This window comes from Nomascus leucogenys, chromosome 3 (assembly GCF_006542625.1).
Source record: "Nomascus leucogenys isolate Asia chromosome 3, Asia_NLE_v1, whole genome shotgun sequence".
Classification (NCBI taxonomy): Eukaryota; Metazoa; Chordata; class Mammalia; order Primates; family Hylobatidae; genus Nomascus; species Nomascus leucogenys.
The window spans coordinates 108491017-108507038 of NC_044383.1; the positions used below are offsets into that span (position 1 = coordinate 108491017).

At 34.5% G+C, this 16022-nt stretch overlaps 1 non-coding gene across 1 annotated transcript; it reads left to right on the plus strand.

The window, feature by feature from the left end:
• Positions 1-15654: 15654 nt before the first annotated feature.
• LOC115834602 lies at positions 15655-15818 on the plus strand. The gene has a single exon (XR_004029535.1). It is a non-coding gene; the product is annotated as a U1 spliceosomal RNA (small nuclear RNA).
• Positions 15819-16022: the final 204 nt, after the last annotated feature.

Consider the following 16022-nt stretch of genomic DNA (forward strand, 5'->3'; position numbering starts at 1 on the left):
ATAAGTGATAGGAGAATTGAAAGGATATGAAGCAATGCATTATTCTTTAGACAATGGGAAGTCACAAAAGGTTTTCAGCAAGAGCCGAGCATGCCCTGATTTCTGTGTTAAAAGATAACTCTGAAGCATTTATATGGAAAATTCACTTAAGTGGAATAATTCATTCCCCCGATGATGCTCGAAAAATGAAGTGTTACCTTACTAAGTTGGTTCCAATACCAGGCAATGAATTTTCATTTGTTTTGGCAATATAGTGACAAGCTAGTATGCTTAAATTCAACTCCTAGACAGGTTATTAAAATTTCTTTATTCAGCCAGAATAGAATTTTCAGTCCCTCTCATTCCTAAAAGAGTAGGTAGATTCAAGTAAGGGGCCTCAATTTAATACAGGAAAGTTTATTTAAAAGTATCCAAATGGGTTTTTTAAGCAGCAGGAATCTGGGAAATGTAGCTTTCCAAAAAAGGTTTCCTATATCCTGATTTTTCCCTCATTAAATACTAAGTAATGTTCTCCAAAGGCTATTGAGTGTAGAATAAATTCATTATGGCCTCATGGGTAAGAAATTATTAACCTAATTGAGTCCACAACTTATTCTTCCAGAAAAGAAAAAAGAAATCCTTAAGAAAGAAAACTGTTAAGGACTTCTTAAAGGCTAATAAATGCTGATGTTAGAAAATATGGAAAGTAATGTAAACATGTTACTTCTGTTAAGCAGTGGCTATGTTGTACCAACAATGATCTTGCAGTTCTCACTGTGGAAGTAAAGAGAAGTAAAACTACTTCCTAAAGGAGCTACAAGTAAGTGAGCAGAACTTAGAGACAAAAGTCTACATTTTTTGAGTTTAATAAATAATGCAGAAATGCCAGACCAAATACACATTTTGAAACTGTTTTGTTCATCCAACTTGGAGATATTTATTACTTAATGAGCCTATTTTTTAGAACTTCAGTGCTCAAGCCAACTGTTGATGACTGACCAAGAATTACAAAAGCAGTAGTCTTTAATTCTCGGCATTAGCAGCAGCCCACAAAACTTTGAGACCATGACCCAAGTTATACTTCAAAGACAAATGTTTCTATTTTCAAGAATTAACTCAAACCATAGATCTCTGCTGCACTTTTTCCCTTGATCAATAAAGCCGAACGTAAAGCAAAGGGCTGGCAATTATCTGAGAGTACAGACAATGAACACAGCCAAACCAGTCTTTTATTTTTGCCAGAATATTCTAGATTTACCAGTTAACTGCTAACTCTACATTTCGTGTTTTGCTTTGCTGACCCTAGTAAGTCTTTCTTCTTTTTTTAATCACCCCGATTGTACATACGGAAAGTTCAATGAATAGACAAGAAGATAAAACAACTGTTAATGAATTTATCACTATATTTTGTACTGGTGATAAATCCACTTGTAAAATTCATGATTCTCAATGGATGAGTGAATGGAAAAAATAATGGTATTTGAAAAACAGTATCTACTGTTCCACTCTACGATACAGTATAGAATTGGCATGAAGCAGAGAAAAACGTCAACAGTCCTTGCCCTCCCAGTCAATAAATCTAACTTTACTGCTGAATCAAAATTTTACAGCCACAAGGACATATGTAATACAATAGTAGTTTTTAAAAAAGATAGCAGTGAGGGTGCTGATAAATATGTGTTGGAAACAGGATGTTGGACTCAAAACCTACCTGAGAGAACCACTTTTCCAGCAAAGGCCCGCACCCTACACATAGCTAGTTTATTCTAACCTTGGTCATATTTCTCCGTAATCCATATGGTTGTGTTAATTCCTCTGAGTTTCAATTGTTCATTATAGTGCTTATTATGTACAAAGCATGGTAAAAGACATTAAGTAGGTATGTTGAGGTTAGTGACCATGTAGTATGGGGACAGGAGTGAGGATCTCTGAGAACCATTTGCAAGGTTTCCAGTTGGTAATAGCTCCTGTGGGTGTATGTGCCTGTGTGTGTGAGGAGGAAGAAAACAGGGGATGGGAGGAAGGTTTGAATGACTCCCTGATAGGTTTTTAAAAATATTTTCAAGCTTACAAACAAGTGTGTGTGTGTGTGTGTGTGTGTGTGCATACAGTTTTCAATTCTTTCTTGTCCTAAGATCTAAAGAGTTTATATGTTTAGAATAATCTTGCGGTATTACCAAATTCATACCTAGATATAAGTCTTGAAAACCTACAGGACTATTAGCTCTCAGCAGGCCTGTTTTATTCTTCTAGAGTCCTAGTCATGCTTCTGAAGCAATATCTGAAGCAATATTAAATTAAAGGATCTCAAAGTAAAAAGAGCATTCAATTCAACATTTGTTGGATTAGGGAAAGATTTACAAAAGAAATAAAATTTGAACTGCATTTTCAAGGTTAAAGAAATGTTTTCCAGGAAAAGAAGAGCAAATGAATATTCTAGACAGAGAAAAATACATGCTCAAAGGCACAGACATTTGGAATAGCATGGAAATTTTAGGGAAGAGAAAGTAGTTCTGCAAGGCAGTAGGCGTCTAGAGAAGTGAGAGAAGATTAAACATGAAGTCAAGCCCGTGCCTTTTGCCTCCCACATGGCAAAAGCTCAATCTTGGATTCTTGTCCTGATTCTACACTCCCTTCCTCTGTGTGCATTTCAAACACATTCCCCAAATCTTTATCCCTAAATGCCTGCCTCTCTCTCTTGCTGATCCTGTACCTCTAGGCAGCATGTTGTATTAGCAAAAGCACTAGTTTGGAACTGGACAGAACTGGGTTTGAATCACTGCTTACTAAAGTAGTAGCTGTGTGGCCATAAGAAAGTTACTAAATCTCTGTGTCCAAGTTTCTTTCCATATAAAATGGAAAAAATAATGCCTTTACAGTTGTGTTATTCTAAAAATTTAATGAACGTCTCTTAAGAATATGTAATATTTATTTATGACTTTAAAACAAAGTTAGCTCTCCTTTTCCACTGCTATGAGAAAGCTCTAGAAAAAAAAAAGCATGCCTTTCGAAGGCAGATCATCCTCATGTGAATTCCAGCTTCTTCACTTACCAGCCATATGGTCTTGGGCTTAACTCTCTGATGCTCTGTTTTCTTATGAATAAAAGATAAATAAATAAATCCAATCTCAGAAGGTTATATGGATTAGATATAGTGTATTAGGTTGGTGCAAATGTAATTGCGGTTTTGGCCATTAAAAGTAATGTCATTTGGCCATTACTTTTAATGGCCAAAACCACAAATTACTTTTATATCAACCTTATACCTCTCCCATTATCTGGCAGTTGTGGTTTCTCTTCTCCTGAATATTCTCTCAACACCTATGAGAATATGCTGACAACTGCACTTATCATTTCCATTGAACCCTGACCAATGTCTTAAGTAGGAGTGATTGCATCGCCATCGTCATCTCACACTCAACACCCTTAATGTCTAGGCAGTCACTAGCTATTACTTCTTTCCTCTATCTTAAGGATTGTTAACACCCAACAATATTCTAAAAGTCAAATAGCAAATGCAAAGAAAACTGACGAGATTCACGTTATAGCTCTTCCTAGCACTGACTAGAAAATAAAATATATGTTCCACTAATAATAAGTATGGTGGAGAGTTCAGTCCATTGAACATTTATAATTAAAGACATAATATTGATCAATTATTTAAAATAAATCTCAAAATTCTACAATCAAGATTGCAGTCTAGTGAGGGGAAAGGAAGGATCCCATGTACCAAGCAAAATACATAGCATGTAATTAATGTTATTCTTATCATTTATCTTTGGAAATTAGGTAGGTATCAGTGTCCTCATTTTTATACAAATGTAACTGAGTCTTACAGTAGTTAACTTGTCCAAAATCATCAAAAAAAATAGAGTTCCCTTCAAATAATTGTTATACTTACTTTAAAATATCAGTTGGCTATTTCATCAGTCTGCAGCTCTTTCCTGTGTAATAGCATAACACATTTATATATGTTGTATTAAACCCCCTCCAGGTTCAAAAACATTTTATTTTTCATTGAGGAAAATATCTCATTATCTCTTGAATTTCATAGCTTAGTAACATGGCATAGAAAGACAAACTAATCTATAGTAGAAAATAGTGTGTCTAGTTCCTACAGCCAATTTAGGAGTATATTCAACCTAACTGTCTTATTTATAATGGTCAGAATAGCATATAAAGTAACTTTCAATCCAGTAAAATGGAATCAGATCTATTTCCAGCCTTGGGTCAATCATGTCATTAATGTGTCTAGGTTTCTGTAAACAGTGATAATTCAAATATTTTAATATGCCAAGAAAGTCCTTTAAAACTTTGTAGCAATATTCAAATAATCAATTTATATGCAAAAAGTTTTAATATCATATCTGAAGAAAAAATCAAATCTATGAATTAACATATAAGTAACAAAGTCTTAGAATAGCATATGTAATCATTGCTACAAATGGCAGTCAGGTTGTTGGCCATCGAAGTTTAAATAGAAGATTCTATATGCCATGATTATATTAGAAATGTTGAAAAAGGGCATTTTATAATATTGCTTTTAGACAAAATAAATTTATAAACATGGTATCAATTGAGAACTGACTAGTCATAAATCTATTTATGAGAAAACAGTAATTAAGAGACACATGAAATAAATGAAATTATCCTCTTCTATCTTGTTTCATTAATGAAAGTTTCTAACATGGTCCCAACCAATGGGAAGATCTTTGTGAATTCTACCTTTATGAGTCTGATTAGAATTTTTTAATCCCACAAAACAACAAAAGTGAAATCTGTTGAATAATATAATTCCTTTCTCTAAATTATTTTTCCAAATTCTCTGCCAAAGCAAACACATGGTACGTGTTAGTCAGCTGCGTCTGCATCAAGTCATCAGTTGCATGAACTGCACTGATTTTGTTGCCAAACCTATTACACTAAATCCCACTCCAAACATCCTTTTAAGCTGCAGAGCATTCTAAATGCAGCTTAAATGTACAATATTTTTATATTTCTTTTTTTTTAGCAACTTTTGGGAGTGTTCCTCTTGGATAGAGCCCACATTCTAAATTCTTTAGGTACCTGCTAACAGGAAGGTAAAATATAGACCTTTGTCCTCTGGCATGAAGCATAGAGAAAGGAAAAAGCTCATTTTCTTTATTTTTGTTAAGATTTTATTTAAACATTTCTGAAAGCAATAGGAGCTGTTAGAATAGTTTGACAAGAAATGTTATCAGATGGTTGAAATCCAGGATTTCAATGCACATTTAATATACATTGTATTCTTTCTCCTACTAACCCATGCCACTGAAAAAAGTCACTTTATCACAAAATAGAAAGTACTCATTCATCCTATGGTACTTTTAACCTCACATAAAAAATGTAATACTTATTGCTGTCTGTTTTTCAACGATAAGGTTGATAGTGATGATTACCATCTCATTGTTTCTGAAGAAAAAAGATCTAGAGGAGAACAGTAGCTCTTTCCATGAATAAACATAAATTTTTATTGTAACAACAAAAATGCAATCATTTAACAGCCATGATGTGAGTTGGCTACAATTACCAAAAGCTTGTGTTCAGAGTTTATGCATATTCAAATTCTTAATTTAAAATGTTAAATTAAGTTTCTAAGGTTTGCCTACCTAATTTGGATATCATGTACAGTTATGTGACACTTCACAATGAAAGTGTGTTCTGAGAAAGGCATCATTAGGTGATTTGATTTCATCATTGTACAAAATACAGTATACTTACACAAACCTAGAGGGTAGATCCTACTACACACCTAGGCCACATGGTACAGCCTATTGCTTCTAGGCTACAAACCTGTATAGCATGTTACTGTACTGAATACTGTAGGCAATTGTAATAAAATAGTAAGGATTTGTGTCTTTAAACATATCTACATAGAAAAGATAGAGTAAAAGTATGGTATAAAAAATAAAATGTATGGCATAAAAAATAAAAAGTGACCTGTATAGGCCGCTTGTCATGAATGGAGCTTACAGGACTAGAAGTTGCTTTGGGTGAGTCAGTGAGCCAGTGGTGAGTGAATTTAAAGGCCTAGGTTGTTAGTGTATACTACTATAGACTTTGTAAACACTGTACACTTAGGCTACACTAGATTTATTTTTTAATTTTTCTTTTTTCAATAACAAATTAACTTTAGCTTACTGTAACTTTTTTACTTTAAAAATTTTTGTTAGTTTTTTGCCTCTTGTAATAACACTTAGGTTAAAACAAACATATTGTATAGGAGTGCAGTGGCGCGATCTCGGCTCACTGCAACCTCCACCTCCCGGGTTCATGCCAGTCTCCTGCCTCAGCCTCCTGAGTAGCTGGGACTACAGGCGCCTGCCACCACGCCCAGCTAATTTTTTGTATTTTTAGTGGAGACAGGGTTTCACCGTGTTAGCCAGGATGGTCTCGAACTCCTGACTCGTGATCCGCCTGCCACAGCCTCCCAAAGTGCTGGGAAAAGTATTTTCTTTATATCCTTATTCTGTAAGATTTTTCCTGTTATATATAACAAAAGAAAATACTTTTGATACACACACGTATATATATATGTATAACTTTTAAAACTTTTTTGTTAAAAACTAAGACACATACATACACATTAGCCTAGGTCTACATAGGGTCAGGAGCAACCATATTATTGTCTTCCACCTCCATGTCTTGTCCCATTGGAAAATCTTCAGGGGCAACAACAGGCCTGGAGCTGTTATTCCATATATAAATAGGATGGCGGTCCCATAAGATTATAATAGAGCTGAAAAATTCCTATTGCCTAGGGATGTTACAGTGCAGTGCATTACTCATATATACATATATATATGTAAAAAAACTCTAAAATAAAAATAATATGTGTAGCATAGTAAACATAAACCAGTAACATAGTTATTAGTATCAAGTATTATGTACTACACATAATTGTTTGTGCTATAGGACTGGCAGCACAGTAGTTTTCTCTACACCAGCATCACCACAAACACATGAGGAACGGAACGCTTTACACTACAGCATTCCTAGGCAATAGGAATTTTTCAGCTCTATTATAGTTTTATGGGACCACCAACCTATACCCGTCCATCATTGATCAAAATGACCTTATGTTGTGGCTTTTCCTCTCCCTTAGTTCGGCAAGTGGGAGGGATAGTTAGCGCTCATTTACTCCTGCCACCCACAACTCGGCAAGCAGGAGTGCTACAGTTCTTTCACTCCCAGTTTGGCAAGTTCCAGGTTCTTGTCCTGCAACCAAGAGGAATAAAGTACACGGACACTGGAGAGTGAGTAAGGCAGAGTAGAATTTTATTGAGCAACGGAAAGTAAGCTGTCAGCATGGAGAGGGGACACTAAAGCGGGTAGCCATCTGTGAGGCAGAGTCCCAGGTTTTTCATGGGCATAGAATCGGGGAGTGAGTGCTAATGGGTCCATGAGTGGTCTTGGAAAAAGCACCATTCGACTGGTTAAACGGCACCATTCAGAGGGAACCAGTCGAGAGAGAGTGGGTAAGACGGGGATAGAATTCCTCACTCTGGTTGTGGACTCTATCAGGGACTGGCAATTTGGTTTTCAGGCTTTAGACTGTCCTTGGCTTGAAGGCCAGGTTTCACAGGGGACCTTCCCCTGTGTGCCTGGGAATTTGTCTGTTTCCTGTCACTATCAATTATGTGGTACACGACTGTAATTCAATGTAGCATCATATAAAAACATTCACTTTTAGCCAATGATTGAGAACATCAGAAGAAAACATCCACAAACCACCACATTTCCCACATGCTTGGATCTTGTCCCACCTACTCTGTCTTCCCTGTGTTTAAAATGCATGAACTGTTTATCTTTTGTTCCCAGCAAAGGCTGACCTCTCCGCTTGCATTCTCATCTACTCTCTCCAACACAAGAACATTGATTCAACAATTCTTATTTTTCTCTCCTACATTATCAATTTTTCTACCTCTTTTGGGTTTTCCATCAATACATACAAATGTTGACGTTTTTCCCATGTAAAAATACTCCTCTTAGTACCTCAAAACACTCCATGTACCTTCTTTTCTTTAGAAGTAAAACTCGTCCAAAGATAGGCTCTTCAAATTCTCTCTTGAAGCTACTCTACTGGAGTTTTTCTTCTACCACATCACTGAAACAGTTCTTTTTGAGGTTGCCAGTGACCTTCATACTGGTAAACAAAATGGCCAATTTTCAGTTCTTATATTACTTGACTCCTTCCTCAAAGGCATTTTATACTGTTGATCGCGCCCTCCACCTGTAGACATATTCTTTGACTTCAGTTTACCACAATCCTGGTTGATCTCCCTTTCCAGCCACACTTTATTTTCGTTTGATGTTTCCTCTTTATCTTCCCAACAACTTCTGAGTGTTGAAATAACCAATGATTTAATTCTTTTATCTCGTTTATATCCTCACTCATTTACTTTCTTTCAGTCTTTTCTGTGCACTGATGTCTCCCAATGTAGTCTGAACCTCTCCTCTAAACCCCAGGCCCAATTACACATCATATCTCCACTTGGATGTATAAAAGACATGTTGGTTTTTTTATATCCAAAGCTAAACTCCTCATCTTTAACCTCCCTCCAAATCTACTCTTACCCATCTCAAATAAGCGCAATTCTATCCTTTCAGTTGTTTACAAAATATCTTGCCATCCTTTACAACATTTTTTCTCTTAACTCACATTGCATCTACAGAGAATCCCATCAGCTCTACCTTCAAAATACACCCAAAACCCAATGACTTCCCACTTCCTCCTCCATACTTGGTATCCCAAGGCCTCTTAATTATTGCCAATAACCTCCTCAGTGGTTTCTCTGCCTCCTTTCTTTCTCCCCTTTAATCCTGTCTCAATATTGATAAAATTTAGGTCAGATCATGACACTATTCCCAAAATTCTCCAGTGGCCCCTCATCTCACTCAGACAGAAAGGTAATTTAAGTGCAATGGCCACAAGGTCCTATGCAATCTGGCTACCTTTGCCTTTCTCACCTCATCTTCTACAATCCCACTTACTTACTCTATTTTAGTTATACTGTCCTTCTTAATGTGCTTTGAACTTGCCAGGCATTCTCCCACCTCACGACCTCCCACATGCTTTGTCCTCTCCTTGAATCATTACCCTCTATCTCATGGCATGTTTCCCTCAGCTCCTTCAGGTTTAATACGTGTATTACCTTCTCAGAGTGGTCTTCCCTGAATATACTATATATAATTGCAATCCTTCCTCTCAACACTATCTATCCCCTTTTCCTTATTTCTCTTCGGCACCCATCAAAATCTAAAATACTGTATATGTTATTTAGTTAGTTTCATTTCTTTCTCACCCCACTTGCAAACTCCAGGAGAGCAGTGTTTTTTGGTGTATTTTGTTTACTCCTGTAGACCCACTGCCTAGAAAGTTGTTCCAAACATTATAGGTACTCAATAAATATTTGTAGAATAATTCCATAAGTAAGGGGTGAAGTCCTATGATAATTGAAAGCATAGATTTTGGAGTCAGAGAGACCTGTATATGAATCCTACCTCTGCCTCTTACTAAGTAATTTATCTTGAACCATTACTTTTTCTGAGCCCTAATTTCCTCACTATAAAATAGATTTAAACCAGGTGCAGGGATGATGTGCCTATAGCCCCAGCTACTTGGGAGGCTGAGACAAGAGGATCACTTCAGTTCAGGAGTTCAAGACCACCCTGGACAACATATGACAACAACTCCCCCCATCTGTAATTTTATAAATAATACTAATAAAATAAAATGGATATAATGGTACCTAGCACTCAAATTTTTTATAAATTTGGAAGAAAATAATAAAGTATAAGCAAAACAAAACGGGGAAATGTTTTATTTGCAGTGAGATTCATATTGACTATCAATAAAGGGTATTAAAGATTCCCAAATATATGTTGTAAAGTCTTTTAACTACCAATTAATTTAATAAATTCATTTTACTCAAAATTATGTTTCACTAAATACTATTTTATACTAATAAAATACTAAGTAAAATTTGATATTAAAAGACAATTAAGAAAATTATAGTACATGTTCATCAGTTTTTAATTGTATAATTAATTTTCTAAAAAATATTTTAGATATACTTTCCATAAAAGTGCTATGTTTTATTTTAATATATAATTATAACATTCAATAAAAGCATTTTAAATATTAAAATAAATTCTGATGGCAATTATTTTGGTGATCATGAAACTTATAAGCTTTATTTTAATGTTAGTCTTCATTGTGTCTAATGGTCCTCAGCCATTGAGCTTACAGTAGAAATTAATCCACCATTTTGCTTCTTATCCTAACATAGAATTTCTCTGCTAACCCACATTCATTTCCAAGGTAAAGAGGATGCAATTGACAAAATCCAATATTGGCTCCATTTTGAGAGACATGGAATTTTATTATCTGTGGATTTCTCTGTCTTCTTACTGTTCAGTATCCAAGATGATTGTCACCAACTCAAACTCCAGAAAAATAAAAAATAAATTTTTTCTACCAAAAAAATAGATTAAGTCCTCCTGATCGAATCTACTCCTCTTATTAGAGAAACAGAGAAGTGAGCACAGACACTCCAAGTAGCTCAGGTTCACAGTGCTAATTTATTAAAAAATTAGACTTTGAATTCATTTTGCCAAATGGCCAATCCCTATTTTGAAACTTTTTGTGTACTTTACAGTCTCAATAACCTTTACTCTAGAGTTAAGCATCTTAACTGTGGCATTTCCCTTTCTTACCTTAACATACATATGTGTGATTCTAAGAAACATTTTACCTTTGTTGAATATTGTGAATGGAACATTCCATGTGTTACTAAATATTGTTTTCAGGCCATCATAGATTTATGGTATTGGTACAGAAAAAGTTTGGGAGAAAAAAATGTATTTCAGTTGTTTACTTTTTAATTTCCTTTTTAAATTGCAATGTAAAAGCAAGTTGAATGTCTAACAATTAGTTGTTTGAATTTTTATTGATAATTCTTACTTTTGATGAAGTGTCTTATAATTGCCAACTATGGTCCTAAAAGAAAGAAAACCTGCTCTGCACCACCTCTCAACAACACAACACGAATTTGAACAGAGGTTTAACTGCAAAGCTCTTTCTATTAACTGTGCTAACACATGAATTAATTGTATACCATGAAGAGCACTGTGTACTTTCTACATGAAGAAAGCTTTAAAATAATCAGATATATTTATTTATCCCTTCTATTTGTGCCTCAAAATATTCCATTTCATAGCTCTTATCTAAGGAGGGTTATTCCAAGATTTTTGGTTAAAGATTATGTTGGATGACATCATTAATTTGAAAGAGATGTCTTTTCAAAAAATGCAATTGTAACTTTTTCTCTAAAAGTATATAAACTTTGTAGTTATAATAAGTTTTACTCCTAGCAAAACAGTTTGCTGATAACTAATGCTACCACGCTTATAAACTGTTACCTCCATATCAAAGGACATTTGTATTCAGCAATAGCACCTTTGTGGTTTAGGATGTGACATTCCATTTAGTTACACTAATAGTGGTGCAGTAACCATACTAACATTGACTAATGTGGGTCGCCATTTCAAATGAAGTTTGTAATGTAGAATGATTTGGTGAACATTGTACATCTCTAATTCTTCACTATTATATACAACCAAATGATATGTTATTATACTTTGTGATTGATATAGTAATTCCTGATAGCCACATAAATTTTTTAAAGTCTTCATATTTAAAATATTAGTGGAAAACTCCAATATCCTTACTGGAATAAAAACTTGGAAATGTACATTTCAGTCATTGATAAAGACCTTTCAATGGGCATGCAGCTCTTAATCCAAATGAAGTGAAATATTTAATGTATTACTATGTATCCACTTAGGAAACATAGGAGTAGAGAAAAATAATGAGAGAAACTTAATGATGAAAAATAATGTCTTAGGAGTGTTTAAATTTCTGGAATCTACTGCCCTCCTCCCTTGCCAACGTCAGAAATGTTCTAAATGTTTTTGGCTCACAGTTTAGGTATGCATGTACAGTTTGGAGTTCTTCAGAATTTGCCATGAGTCATAAATTAGTTTTGCCTTGACTTCACCAACTGTGTAAAATGACCTTTTTAAAATCGTATTTTTTAAAACTATGGTTTCTTTTATAAGAATTCAATAGGATTTCTATTGTTGATCTTGATTTGCCTTGATTCAGTTTTAATATTTTATATGCAAACTTAAGATTTTATCATCTAATGAAAATTTAATTTTTTATATATATAGATCACTACTAGGTTTTGAAAATGGTGAGATTTTTTCAGTAGCTACTATGGAAATAAAACATCTCAATAGTAAATCATATCACTAAAATCAGTGTTATCTACACAGTGAATCAGATTAAATCCACACAACATGTTTATAGACTGAAAAAAATTTGAGAAGATAGTAAATTCACTAAATCTTATAAATCTAGCCATTTCCTGACATTTCTTTGTATACATGAATTATTTATTTCACTTTTATGTTTTGAAGGTTGATTTATAATATTGTAGAAAATTGCAAAAATATTTTGTGTCACAGAATATTTTTGTTGCATAAAATATCTCATTTAATACAGAAAAAAATAGGAAATATACAAATGCAAAATAGAATTAAAATCCCCTACATCCCAAAACACTATCTACTTTTATAGAAAATAGTTATTCAGAAAAATATATCCACATTTATGTTATATTTTAGAGATGTTAGATTACCAGGATCCTAAAAGGATGATTTAGTGAAGAGAGAGATACATAAATAAATAAATTACGTAAGTCTGTAAAAGGATATAAGAGAAGAGTAAAAAAAAAAATTCTGAGAGTTAAAAAAAAAACATTCTGAGAGAAAATAACTTAGCAGCTCATTTTCTTGGGAAATTAAGGTAATTTTAACAGACGATATAAAATTGAAGCGGAGTTTTAGGGTATGAGTAAGAGTTTCTCAAACAATTTAAATAGAACCTAATTAATATAGGAAGATACGTGGGCTTTGCCCTATAATAAATATAATGGAATCTGATGCTTTCATATAGAAAAGAGACATTATTAGATTGAGATTACTGGATGAAAAAGAAAATCCAGAAATAGAGTGGAGCATGGGTTTAAGGGAGCAGAAGATTAAAGGCCAATAATTAGATGCCTGCTGTAAAAGAAGTTGGAAGAATAAAGTTTATTGAAAATGGATATGACCTAGATTAAGGCAAGTCCAACTGTATAAAACGACTTTTTCATAATATCAGAGACGCAGACATTATAGTCTATAGAGAAGAAGACATATACAGTAGACACTGGAAGCTATATTTTGCCAGAATATGGTGTGGAAGAAATTTGCATAATCAAGTGTTCATCTTGATTTAAAGTATGCACAAAAGGAGATTCAGAAAAAACTTGAGTAATGTCCAGATGAAATGAACAAGAAACACTATCACAGACACTAAATAGAAGATCTCAAGAAGTTCTACATGGACAATAGTGTCAAATATCATAGATGGGTTACATGGGATGCTGCCTGGAAATATGTCACTGGGTTTCACAATTGGGAGGTCACAGAGGACCTGAGTGAAGGCAGTTTCAGTAGAGCAGTGGGGATAGAAGTCATATGGTATTGAATTGAAGAATGAGGAATAGTTAAATTAGTACAATCAGAGTATTGGAATGAGCCTACTCTTTTGTAACATTTAGCCATAAAAGGAAATATGACAAAAGTGCAACAAAGCCAGGGGAAGGAAAGTTTTCACTGATGAATGCTTAAGTAGGCTAAGAAGGAGCCAGTGGAGAAGTGACTAAAGACTCAGGACAGAGGGAAGAATTTTTGAACTGACACCCTGATGAGACAGAAAGTGATAATAACTCATAGTAGTAATAATTGCTAATAGCTAACAGAAGTGTATATTGTGTATCAGGCTCTTTGTGTTTTCAGTGCTCCATTTAATTCAATCTGTTTCAGAACCATATGAGGTACATGTATTCATTGTATCCATTTTAGATATAGAGAAATTGAGATGCAGGGAGGTTGACCAACTGGCCCAAGTGGTAGAGCGAAGAAAAAGTCCCAGGCAACTGGGCACCAAAGACTGTTTTCTCTCAGTCACTGTGTTATACTGTCTCTGGGGTCTTTGAAAAGAAAATGAAATATGTGTTATTCTATAATAGGAGAGAAGGGACTAATGAGTAACAACATAGGTATGTATAGAAGTGGAGGGGATGAGAAGCTGAGAATGTACTCACTTGATAACTTGTTTTTGATATAAAAATAAAAGACTATTATCTGTTGATAATTAGGCATTTGGAGATATGGTGGAAAATTTAAGAAACTTAGTGAACTCTTAGAGACCAGACCAAGCTGCATAAGAACAACTATAACCATTAACATTGACCTATTTACCAAATCACCTTTCTTACATTATCTTAAGTCCTTACAGAAAATCCTACAAGATAGGAATTATTATTCCTATTTTACATAGATGGAGACAGGATTAAATCAGTTAATAATTTGCTAAATATCACCAGATATTAAGTGCTGAAGCTGGGATTTGAATCAAGGTCTGTCAACAATGTCCATGCTTTTCTATTCTGCCACAATGTCTCAATAAAGAATAAGAAAGGTGATTACTAAGAGCAAGTAGAAGTGACACTGAGAAGTACTGAGGGCCCCGCTTAGAATGAAAACCGTAACTGCTCTGCAGCACCAGTCTGTGCAGTGAAGCAATGTTCCAAGCAAAACCCAGTCAATTTTTGAACCAAAATTAGACATGGGCAGTGACTGCTTTCAATTACGGCAGGGAATTAACTGCTTGGGTAAGGATGGTAGAAGCACAGGAAGTAGAGGGGAAAAGTAGAACCAAGAAGGGACTACTGAACTAAGAGAAAATGAGTAAGTTGAGACCATGAAGAAAAATGGCATGTTGAGAGAAGAGACAACTTGAGAGAAATGGAAGAATCACAGGTATTGAAGAGCGTAGGTCTTTGGATTTAAGATTTTTGCAAGTGGTAGAGTTCAATAAGTTTTAACTAAGAATAGAGATTCTCAAATTCATAAGCAGCTACTTTATGGTTTTCAGGCTTTTGTGGAGATCCAGAGACAATGTTGCTTTTCTTAGTTGCTTAGTTAATTATGCTGACAACCCTGAGACTTCATAAAAGATTATTTCAGCTTTCGTAAGTTAAAATCTTTATAGAGTAAAACTTTGTTCCCTCTTTAGTATTGATGTTCGAAATAATGTAAAATTTATTTTAATTCAAATTTGTTGATGTTTCAGAATTTTATTAACAGTGGTCAGTTCTTTAACTGTTTTTGAAATTCTATCAAATACACTGAGATTTTTGCCAGTATTTTACATTGCACTCAGTAGCTACAGAGTCTAAAGTGTAGAAAGTACAATCACCCTGTTTGGCTGAATCAATCATCATTGTAGACCATGGACAGTGCAAACCACAAACAATAATTTCCTGCTGCTAGAACTTGGCTGATGACCATAACACCTTCCAGTGAAAAATAATCATTCACAATTACAATAACCAAATAATCATTTTTAATACCACATTCTGAGAATTGTACCCTAACAAGCTCTTTGAGATAATCATTCTAACATTTACTTCAATTTATTTATAAGTTAATAAACAAAATTTATTCTAGTTAATTGCAACTGCCAAAACCTGGCCTATACTTACCTGGCAGGGGAGATACCATGATCACGAAGGTCGTTTTCGCAGGCCAAGGCTTATCCATTGCACTCCGGATGTGCTGACCCCTGCGATTTCCCCAAATGTGGGAAACTTGACTGCATAATTTGTGGTAGTGGGGGACTGCATTCACACACACACAAAGAAAAATCTGGCCATTTAGAGTGTCTAAGGCAATGGAAGACCTTGGCGTTACTGCTTGATTGCCTTGATTTATAGAACCTGCCTTAATTTGACTAAGAAAAGTCTAAGTATTGGGATATGGTAATTCATTGTGGGTTTAAACAAGGACAAATCTCTGACAGGATTTTTCAGAGTGTATTTTTTAACTGGTAGTCCAAAATGACA